Genomic DNA, 12,006 nt, shown 5'->3' on the forward strand with positions numbered 1-12,006 from the left:
CCACTGTGAAAGATAATAGGGTTCCAATTTGCATTCATTTCAGTGCATGAATAGTATGCATAGTGTGAAAGTAATTACAAAAGTACATTTTTGTACAGTGTGTTATTTATTATCTGATCCCTATTCCCGAAGACAGCAGGCCAACTACTGCATTTTTAAATGCAGAAAAGATACCAATTGAAAAATTTATGTTTGGATTAGCAAATGTCACTGCCACCTTCCTTCCATGGGCTGTGACTGTTGCGTTGAATGAATTTCCAAACATTTTTTTTTATTTTTTTAATAACAATTTGATAATGACTCAATCACTGAAGAGAGTAAGCACTTAGTGAGTGTAGTGTTAAGGAAGTTGGAGAGGAAGTGATGGTATCCAAATGTAAGTGGTTTGCAGTGAGAGAAGAGCTGAAGAAGAAAGAGTGAGAATGAAAGCTAATGAAAGGAGAATGAAGAATTAAAGAAGCTAATTAAAGGAATGGAAGAGACCATAATGAAGTGTTGTTTGAAGAAAGCTGAGGAGGAGAGAATGGATGAAAAGGTTGCCAACATGATATGGAAGATCTGGGGAGTGCAAGGTGCAGGAGGAGGAGGAGGAGGAGGAAAGAATGTGAAGAGGACCTCAGCTCCTGTGGCAGCTTTCAAGAGAGAAAGTAATGATAATAACGCCAAGTGAGTAAGAGTTTGAAGGAAGGAAGAAAGGAAGACAAAAAATGAATGCTGGACAGAGAGTGGCAGAGAGACCGTGAGGAAAAGAAAAAAAGAGTAAAGAAGATTCATTGCAGTATTATTCCCCATTGCAAGTGAGGCATGAGTGGTAATTGTCAGTGAACAGGAAGAGTGATGCTTAGCAAGAGATGGAGTGAAATGAAGTACATAGGAGGAGAGTGCTGATTCGTGCAGTGCCACAGATAACAGAGTTTAGTGTAACTGGAGTAAGGAACATAGCAGACTTTTCCTGGGGCTATGACCATTTCTGGATGAAAAACTTCATAGAAAAAGATGAAGATTCTGAGTGCAAGAACTAAGAGGGTTTTTGGAAAGAAAAGCGGGGGAGGTCCTGAATTTCATGAGACAGTAATGAGCAGAGATGATCAGAAATCCAAAACTGTCAAAGAGAGATGATTAATAAAGTAAGGACAATGAAAGCGGGAGTGAAATACTGGAATAGGAATGAGTCCAAAAACATGAAGAATGAGGAAGAATGAAAGTTGACACATGCCCTACTCATCAGTCAAAGACATCAGCCAAGAAAAAGTTTGGGATTGAAGGTATCAAAGAAAATGAATATCTGATGAAAAGGTTTCTGGATACTGTACCTTCCAAGGTGGCTGAGTTTATAGACGGTAAACCTAAAAATGAAAAAGAGAGAGAAGGGTGAATGAAAGGTTGAAATGGGATGATGTGCTGGAAAAAGCAGATCATGAGTTTGGAAAAGACTGGAAGTGAGTGGAAAGAGGAATGAAAGCAACGAGAGGTGTGTATGTAGGAAGAGAGAGATCACGTGATTGAAGTATCCTCGAATGCAAGTCGTACAGAGATGCCCGATTAAGTACCCTGGTAAATGTTTTGGCAAAGTTTTTTGGATGCAAATTATGGGAATCAGCGAGACAAACGGAAATTATATGCCAGGAAGGTTAGAGTGAGGAAAGATCATAGTGCAAGTCTCAGGAAGGATATAAGGAGGAGTGTAAGCCAGGCAAGTAGGTTCAATTTACAGTGCATATAAGGAATGAATAATGTAGATGGTTGTAGGTTCCTGTTTTGGTTGTGGTGAGGTACGACGTTGTAGTGCAAAAGATTGTACAGAAATGTTTGAAGTGACTCAGTAGATTAGGGCACATAACAAAATTATTTGGAGAGCAGAGAATGGTGTGTGTGACAGAGTGTGTGTGTGTGTGTGTGTGTGTGTGTTAGCTGTGGCCAGCAAAGTTACTTTTCTAGAATGTGCAAACTCCATGGAAGCCAGTGTACAGCTTGTGGTACGCCAGGACGTAGGCAACAGCCGGAAGAACTGGGCAAATAGGACAAGGAAGAAGATCAGGAATGAACGTAGGTAGTGTAGGTTGCACAAGCAGAGTATGAAGAGGGTGCAAAGGGGCGAGTCCTATGGTCCAGAAGGAGTGCATGTTTTGAATGTAAGAGAAGGATTTACATTCAATGATGTGTGTTGGAGTAGAAATATGGCCGAGTGTCTTCTGAGTTACAAACGAGTTTAGATGGGTGGAAATACATGCTTTGATTGACACTGGGTGTGGTGTGAATGGCATTACAGAAATGCCTTTGAGAGGTTAACATGAAGTGAATGGACAGAATGCATGTCATGAATTTGTGAGAGGAGTTGGAAAGTCGTCTTCTGTATCTGTTGTTGGAAATTGAAGAATCAGTTGTGAATGCTGGAAGAAGAAGAATGGAAGGGGATGATTTCTATAAGACAGATGGGGTGAACAACAAGTACCATGTGTTATAAGAGTATAGTTTAGCTTTCTTAAGAAGAAGAAGAAGAAGAAGAAGAAGAAGAAGAAGAAGAAGAAGAAAGAAAGAAGAAGAAAGACCACTGAGACAGTGCAGCCGATGCGAAATGATTAGTGAGTTGGGTGAGTACACAAGAAGCCAGTTGTATGTTAGGAAAAAAGCAAGTTTAAGCTGTAGATGTGAAATTACACAGGGATTATAATAGTATTGTAGTGAGTGTGAGGAAGAAGGAGGGATGGCAGAGTAATCTAGGTTTGAGAAGCAATGATGAGGATAAGTGCAAGTGTTTGATGCAGTAATGGAGGATCCTGTCAGCAGGCAAATACAAATCTACAGAGGAAGGGGCAGAGATGTTGTATATATGGGAGCAGGAAATAGGTTGGGAGAGATGAAAACTCTTGTGAATGGTGGTGATGATGATGATGATGATGAGAGGTAAGTTTCACACTATCATGTGATGACTAGTTGAGCTCAGCAAGGAAAATTTCTTCCAAGGCACCTGAAGTATGGCGTCGCCTTCTCTCCTTGACAAAGAATCTACTAATATGTGCTCAGCAGTAAGGAAGGTCATTTTTGCAGCATAAGGTGAGTGAGTCTGGAGAGAGGAAAGTTGATAAGCTTGTAAAGAAGGTTGAGTGAAAGTTCTGGAAAAGTGCAGAGGTGTAATGAACAAATTATTGACAGCTTTCATTAACATTATAATGTTAGTCAGGTTAACTGGTATCATGCACTTATACAAAACTTACCTAAAAATATTTTCTGGAGGATGAAGTTGCTGCTTTGAGTTGGGTCATAGAAGAAATCGGAAAGGATCTGTAAAAAGCATTCAGTCGTTAATAACCTCCAGAAACTAGTCATTTTTATTTCATCCACACTTACAGTATTTCATTCTAATGGATAGATTTTGTTTATAAATCAGCACCAGGTTGGATGTTTGTTATAAATCGCAGATTTTTGAGTCAATGTTTCATAGCAACAAATTTAAACTGCAGTTTTCTACATGTAGCCTGAGTATATTATACAGGAATGTTTTATATTCAGATTTGTATATGTCACAGCAACAAACATATTATCCACCACAACTGAAATCCAAGCATAATCCTGGTTAAGAGGAATTACTGCTTTACGTAGTCTAGTAATATTAATGGACTACACAGCTGCGTGTTTCAAAAACAGGAAATACAAGGTCTTTGAATAGCTGGAAATAAGTAAAAGTGTTACTTGCTTTCAGTGGGAGAAAGTTACCCTTAAGTAGTAGGCTGTACTTCTCTGTCTTTAAATCTTCGCCTGTAAACCTCTTTGGACAAAACCAACAGACTATAAACCCAAAAGGGTTCCAACGGCAAGTCAGCCTAGAGAGAGAGAGAGAGAGAGAGAGAGAGAGAGAGATTATAGGAAAAGGGGATAAATGATTAGGTATGAGGGAACTGGAAATAAACCTGATGCCCCTGAATTCAGGAGATATCAGCAGAAAGCAGGAATGACTCTGATCACTGCTTAAACATTGAAGATCAGAAGATTCCAAAACTGCACTAGGCAAACCATTCTCGTTTTGGTGTTCCTTTAAAAGATAGTGTCATAATACCAAACGCCCTCTGGTCCTTCATGAACGTTATTGGCGTTTATGCAGAGGTAATGACTGCACTTACAGCCTAGCTAATAGTACCTAACATTTGATAAGCTGGTGTGTGCATTTGCACAAAAGGGCTTCAGTGTTCACAGGGGGTTGGGGACTCGACCTTCACGAACAGAAGGGAGAAATGTATACCAACCACCAAAGTCAAGTATTTTCAGACCTACACTACCCCACACTGCATGAGTTCTAGTTGTGCTGAAGCATTTAGAGGAGAGCTGCCCCACTCACCCCACCTTACTAGGCAATTTAGATATAAAAACTGTGCATTCATTAAAAACTGTCATTGATAAGATGTCGGGTTGAATGATAGTTCTAAGACTAAACAAGTTATTCCATGAATCACGACTGAGCATTATGTTAGCATTAGAAAAACTGGTCAACCATCCTACCACACACACGCACACACACATAGTGGGGTAGTGCCTTTAGTGTACTTTATGCGGTGCACTGTAGACATTTCTTAAGATTCCCTGCAGCATATCTCACGGCTAGCTGCAGCCCCTTTCGCATTTCTTTTATAGCACTTTCAAGTGCATATTCTCTTTCTTTTATCTTTCCACCCTCTCTAACAATTGATTTGAAACTTAACTGCTTTGAGTTTTCCTCCTGTTACAACTTTCAAAGCTTTTTGCTGTCAATTTCCGTTTCAGCGTTGAATGACCTCATAGGTTCCAGCACTTGGCCTTCGGCCTAAATTATAGATTCTTCTATTCTATTCACACACACACACACACACACACACACAGACTCCAAATCACAATATCAAAGACAAACACTAACATGAGAGTTAAAACAAAGAGCTTGTACGCTAATCACTAAGGCAAAGCCATTGCTGTCACTCAGAAAGGTGCATCGCTGGAGGCCTGGAGCAGAACCCTTTCCCTGAAGGTTTGTGGTGCCACACTGTCACTTCCAGTACAGGCTCAGCTGAAAGTGATCAAGGCCATAGTGGGTGCAGCTTTGCCTGTCTTCTTTCCATCTTCACCATTTCAACAATGACATGAGCAGGGACCAAATATACTTCGGTATTCGCACACACTTCGAAAAAAATACTGCCATTTACGAGATTTTCATCGTGTTTTTAGACAGAACATGCACATAATACAGGGAACAGTTTATTTCTCATGAAGTGACAAAGAAATATTGGTAAAAGTGACCCAAGCAATTACTGACAGGAATCCTCACAGCCAAAACTATAGGGTCATATTCCTACAGGAGGCATTTTTAAAGGAGAAAAAACAATAAATCTCATGCACTGGATACACTCTCTATGCCCGTGCGTGAATGCTCTAAACAAGAAAACATTTGAAAGTAAACAACAGCAGGTATAAACAGACAATATCACTGACAGTATTTCAATAGCTTCTGCATCGCATCATGTCTACTAAATGCCCAGGTGTCATCTGCTTCTGATGAGAATACAATATGAACAGTCTGTCTGCTAAAGGCCTGCATCCCAGGCTCTTGAAAACACACATATCCAATTGCATGTCTTCAGTTTTGTGCGCAGTTGAACCGATGCAGCTTATTAGTAGTGTCACCTGACCCTGAAAATCAACAATAAAAGAGACGTGTACAGCAATCCTTTCTCCCTTGTCCAAGAGGAGGAAGAGTGGCCATCAAGCGAGGACATGCCATTGCACACCAGACAGATACCAAGAGTTGTATTTCAAGGACATATTTCAAATCCTATCCATCCGTCATGGGATGCAACCATGCAGGGAGGAGGACTCATTCTCGCCCCATTTCAATGTCCCCATAGAAAACGAGGTCATCCCTGAACAGCAAACAGACTTAGAATAAGTGCAACAAGACGAATGTCAGGGACATAAACACAACTAGACACCACGCTCCCTCCTGTATACCCAAAGGTCATCTGAGAGCAAGAACCAATGACACAGTCACAAGCAATAGAAAACCAAATATATACTATGACTATGTGACTGAATGGGCTCAAAAGAATAACCTCCCTTCAACAAGGTGAGTAACACTGGAAGCTGTCAGGGTTACTCATCTCCTTTGAGTTTTTAATCTTCGTAAGGAACTGAGAGCTTCAAAGTCTTCTCCCCACAACAAAATAGACACAATAAACAAAAGGCTCATGTCAAGCCTAGAAGTCATTAAAAAGAGCCTCCTTGTGCTGATCCTCTTCAGTGGTCAACAAACCTGCAGAGCTGATCTCTTTCTGCAGGGCTGCTGCTGCTGCTGCTGCTGCTGCTGCTGCCCTTTCCACCTCTTCTTGTGTAGACTGGGGTTTCTTCCTCCTGTGAAATACAGACACGTATGTATAAAATTATTTGATAATTTCTACGAAATAAATACAAATATGAAAGGAGAATTATACAACTTTTATTGCTTAAAATATAAAATCTTTCACTCAGGGCAGTAGGTAGTTGAAAACATCACATAATACTTTTCATCAGACTTTCCCTGCATGACCTGACATTAAGAGCAGAATGACAAAGCAGTCATTTTGACCGCAGTTCCATTTCCAGATGTCTATGTGATTTCTCCCTTACTAAAATGATTAATTTTATTCTGTTTGACTTTTCTTAATTCATCATGATGTTTATAGACCCTCAAAAGAAAATTGGAAACAGAGTATTGCTCTATAGGATATGGGCTTTTCACCTTCAGTGAGCCCAGCTCATGTATGTATATGTATGTAATATATAATATATCTTTTTATGTATATATATGTACTTACATATATGTATATATATATATTTGCTATATATAGAATTCAGAAGTTAAGAGGGCATTTGTGGCTATTAGAATTACATATGTCTCTGGTAAGAAATTATTATTAGATTTTATATATATATATATATATATATATATATATATATATATATATATATATATATACATATATATATATAACTTATATATATATATATATATATATATATATATATATGTAACTATATATATATGAGGGCATCACCAACCAGAGAAGGTTGTAAACGCCACCACCAATTTGAGTTAGGCATACCAGTAGATGTATCGTTTCCTCAGTAGGAGTATCGATTTGCTTTACATGAATGAACGTGATGTCGCGCGGAGCTTACAGCCTCATAAGAGCTCAGTTACAACCAGAAGGTTGCATGTGCAGCAGCTCAGAGCGAGCCAATGAGAGCGCGCGTCACTAAACGGGTATTCAGTTCTAGGCCAATCAGCATTTTCCTGCATAAGGGGCTCGTAAGTGTCGGCCAATCACCGAGCAGTTTACATCTCCACTATTGTTTACATTCCCAGTCTAGTGATTTTCGCGGCGAAATTGAATGTCCGTAGTTAATGTGATTTGGTTTGTTGATGACCATCCTCATTTAGCGCCATTATGTCTTCCTCTGATGGTAGAGAAGTGATGCTGTGATGTCGTGCAACGGCCAAAGGAAGAAAAAGGACATGGATAAAACGTCTTGGAAAAGTAGTGTTAAGTTACTGCACGATGCAGGCCAAAACAATATATGTTTCTCGGTGTACAGACAAACCGTGCCTGTAATGTAGGCCAACCGTGTCATTGATGGATTTGCTTTTAGCCGAGCTTGGTAGGCCTGTAATTGGAGGCTTTATTCAATGGGTTTTATGGTATGGGAGATTATGATAAGCAAACTGCTTGCATTCAGTCGTTGGTTACCACCAACCCAATTAAAAGGCGTCATGTTCCGATTGGTTGATTATTATTATTATAATATTGATGTATTTTAATGGTTAAACATTATGATGATGGAAGGTTATCATCGTCAACATCATTATTACTAATATTACTGTATTATTATTATTATTATTATTATTACATCAATTGTTGTTGCTACGAATATAACACTCTATTATCATTTACACATTCAATTATGGTTTAAGTGCTGGTTATAACAGAATATACACAAATGTGAGGGTTAGGCGGACATTTGAATGCTAGCGCGCAAGTGCACCTACATTTTTTCAAATTTTCACAAAAAAGTTCTAAAGTTTAAATCAGTATCTTTCTTAGAAGCAGGGTATTGGGTGCTAGACTTTGAGGCAATTTACTCAATTTTTAAAAAGTGGCGTTTACAATTTATATGTATATATATATATATATATATATATATATATATATACTTAATAATATATATATATATATATATATAATATATATATATATATATATATAATATATATATATATATATATATATATATATATATATATATATATATATATATATATATATATATATATATATATATATATATGCTACAGAGAGAGAGATGACATGACTTTTACGAGAAATGTATCTATTTAGTATACTTAAATGAAGAGGAGGAGACAGAAAGAGAGATATGAAATAATTTCTGCAAAAATTACATTTGGAATATAGACGAGTTAGATGAAGCGATTTCTAAAAAAATTAGATTTAAAATATATACGAGAGAGAGATAAATGACGTGAATGTAAAAAATATTGCTCATTCAGTATGTATAAGAGAGAGAGAGAGAGAGAAGTCATTCGTCTAGTGTTTATTCGAGTCCCAAGAGAATAAATAAATACATAAATGGAGAAAATATTATCAGGAAAAAAGCACGCGTTAAAACGAAGAATCAACAGAGCCATCGAAATCTTAACATTAGATCGTTATTACGCATCTGGCAAATCGACTGCCATTGCCAGGTTGCAGATGCTGATGAGCCCCATCGTCGTCTCTACTTCGTTTTTGTGCAGAAAATAATAATAATAATAATAATAATAATAATAATAATAATAATAATAATAATAATAATACATAAAAACAGAAAGGAAGGGAATAACGACACTGTCAGAGAGAGAGAGAGAGAGTGATGATAATGGAGAACGTGAAGAAGAGAAGGTGATGAAGGGGAACCAGAGGAGACTCACTTGTTCTTTCTCTCCTTCTCTTTCTCCTCCTCCTCTAATCCTCCTTTCTTCTCTCACGACGCCCGACGAAGAGGAAGAAGAAAGAAGAAAGAAGAAAGAGGAACTAAGGTCACAAGCACAGAACGACAGAGTCAGATCAGGACATCAAAGCCGAATGCAGGGCAGCAGCAAGAAAGTGTCGTATTGCAACAAACGAGGCACATACGAAAATACATTCAAACACACACACACATGCACATGATATACATGCATACATACACATAGACATGAACAAGCGTGGAAGTCAACATTTGGCAAGCACCATCAGTTGGCAAGCACCATCAGTTGGCAAGCACCATCAGTTGGCAAGCACCATCAGTTGGCAAGCACCATCAGTTGGCACACACCATCAGTTGGCAAGCACCATCAGTTGGCAAGCATCATCAGCTGGCTACGCATTCCCCCCTCTCTCTCTCTCTCTCTCTCTCTCTCTCTCTCTCTCTCTCTCTCTCTCTCTCTCTCTCTCTCTCTCTCTCTTCTTTTCATTTTATGGAAAAATAAAAAGTAAATGTTGATAATTATATCTGATGCTGACGAGGGCTATTATTATTATTATTATTATGATTATTATTATTATTATTATTATTATTATTATTATTATTATTATTATTATTATTATTATTATTACTCCCCCTTCTTCTATTTCACTTAAATAAGAAGCAATAGAAAAAGAGATATAAAAGAAAAAGATAAAAGATGAGAAAGAAGAGAAGAAAGGAAAAAAGAGATAGTAAAACCAAAAGAAGAACAAGAAGAGAACGAAACGAAGCCTTTGGTCGTGTCCATCAGGTCAGCCATATTTTCTGTATAGTTGTCTTTGTCTCATTAGTGACATTTGCTGTATAAAAGTCTATTGAATCATTATTCAAATTTAATGTTTAACTCACTGAAAGATAATATTGAAGAAAGATAGATTTGAGGAGACTGTGATAAAGAGACATTACTGACAATGATAATCAACATATGCGCACAGGGTGACGGTGGGATTTCGGTAGTGTCCCTTAAGTTAGCGATATTACGTGCAGAGAGGTGAGGTGACTGGGTTGATCTTGATCACCTGCCTCTGTTGTCTTACCTACAGAGCGTTTGTTTGTACTTTGGGACAGGTGGCACCTCATCTAGGCATCCAGTTTCAGGAGACAGGATAGGAGTGACTATTCCTCCTTCCTCTCTCTTTTTCCTACTTCCTCTCCGGTCAACGGAGAGTAAGGGTGCCATTCCATGTACAATCGGGACAGCCGTGAGTGCAGGTTAGCTACCTGACTGAGCTCCAGTCTTTTCTTTGGCACTGAAGGGATGTAAGTTCCCCACCTCTTTTGGCAAGGGGGAAGAGGACAGACAATAGAGCAAGCTTGTTGATCATATGTACATGCTCTGTTGTCTGTGACACTTCAGTGTGGGTTCTTACAGCCTGATTGAGTAATGGCATACAAACCCTTTACTTAATGGTCCAGAAGTCTAGTATCTGCTACATCCCATATATGCAGTATGCTAGAGGTGCAGGGTCCCTTCCTCTGCTCTTTACAGACAGAAGGTAAGACCCCAGGCTGGACCAGCCTACCAGTCTGTTCAGAGAGTACCCAAATTCCTCCAACCGATGGATAAATCTCCTTGTAAAGAACAAAGGTTTGTATTTGTGTAGGGATAAATAGCAAATTTTAAAAGCAATTTGCATTTTTCCTAACATACAGACCAAAAGTTCTTTATTATTAGGGGCCCATCTCAGCCGCCCTTCACTGTGGTACCTGGGCGGGAAGGCAAAGTGGAGTGCAAACCAACAGGTGGGCGGGGCTTCCCTCTGCCTATTGGTAGTTTACTACTGTGTCAAAACCTACGTAAAGATCTTTATGATGTTTGTGTGTTAGAGGAGACTGCAATTTACTTTGAAAATTTACCGGTGTTAGTGATATAGCTAATTAACTGCTCATCATAACAGACTGATATGTGGTTAGATTTCTCCTAGCTTTTATAATTGAGGTATAGAGGTATTTTACTTTTCAGTAAGTTGGCCAAATGTTTGTTCTATCGAAAGAGTCTCTTGAATGAAAAGTTATAACTGGGTAATGATATTGTGTGATTAAGATAAGATAACCCAAGATGATATTCTCATGATTTATGGGTGTAGTTACTAACTGAGTAGTACCAGTTTTGCTGGAGAACTTGAAGGTCTGTGTTACTCTCATGAACAGCTCGTACAAATTTGATGTTTCGTACAGAGCCTTTTGTAATCAACTGACACAATGCTACAGTAATTGTGTTGTGAACAACAGCTGAATAAAACTTTCAGTAACTGTTTTATGTTTGACACAATATTAAAAGTTTCTTTAGCATAGATTGCTCTATTGTAAGAGGTAAGAAATATTTATTGCATTAGTGAGCCCTTATCAGTGACATTCAAGCTGAATTTCTAGCTGATAAATAATGTTTATTAGATGTATCTACCGTTATCTATATTCATTTTACAATTTACTTTGTTCTAGGACTTAATTGGTGTCACTTATATCTCATACTGCTGCATAGGTCTTGCGGGAGGACCTTAGGTGAACTACGTCGTTGATCGAATCATTGAAGGGTTTTGCTGTACAGAGGTTTCTCCTTTGCAGGTTCGTTGCTACAGAACTCCGGTGGAAATACAGACAAACTTTCTAATGAGAAGTATTTTGATGGTGTGCACAGCACAAGCTGGAGATAAATACTGCCGCTGGAAAATGAACGAAAATGCAAAGGTTACGACAAAAGAAGATCAGAACAGAACATCGGAGATATCGGTAATCATGAGGAAAACGAAGGTCAGATACAAGATTAGAATGATTTCATGAGAGCTGGAATATGGAGAAGATGGAGATGGGTGTGTGTGTGTGTGCCATCGAACCATCAAAACCTGAATACATGTGGGTGAGTCTTGAGGTATTTAGAAAGTAGTAATTAGTAGGAACGACTCATTAGCAGGCTGAAATGCAGTTATAGCTTTTCAGGAGACTGCA

Source organism: Macrobrachium rosenbergii, chromosome 3, assembly GCF_040412425.1.
Source record: "Macrobrachium rosenbergii isolate ZJJX-2024 chromosome 3, ASM4041242v1, whole genome shotgun sequence".
Classification (NCBI taxonomy): Eukaryota; Metazoa; Arthropoda; class Malacostraca; order Decapoda; family Palaemonidae; genus Macrobrachium; species Macrobrachium rosenbergii.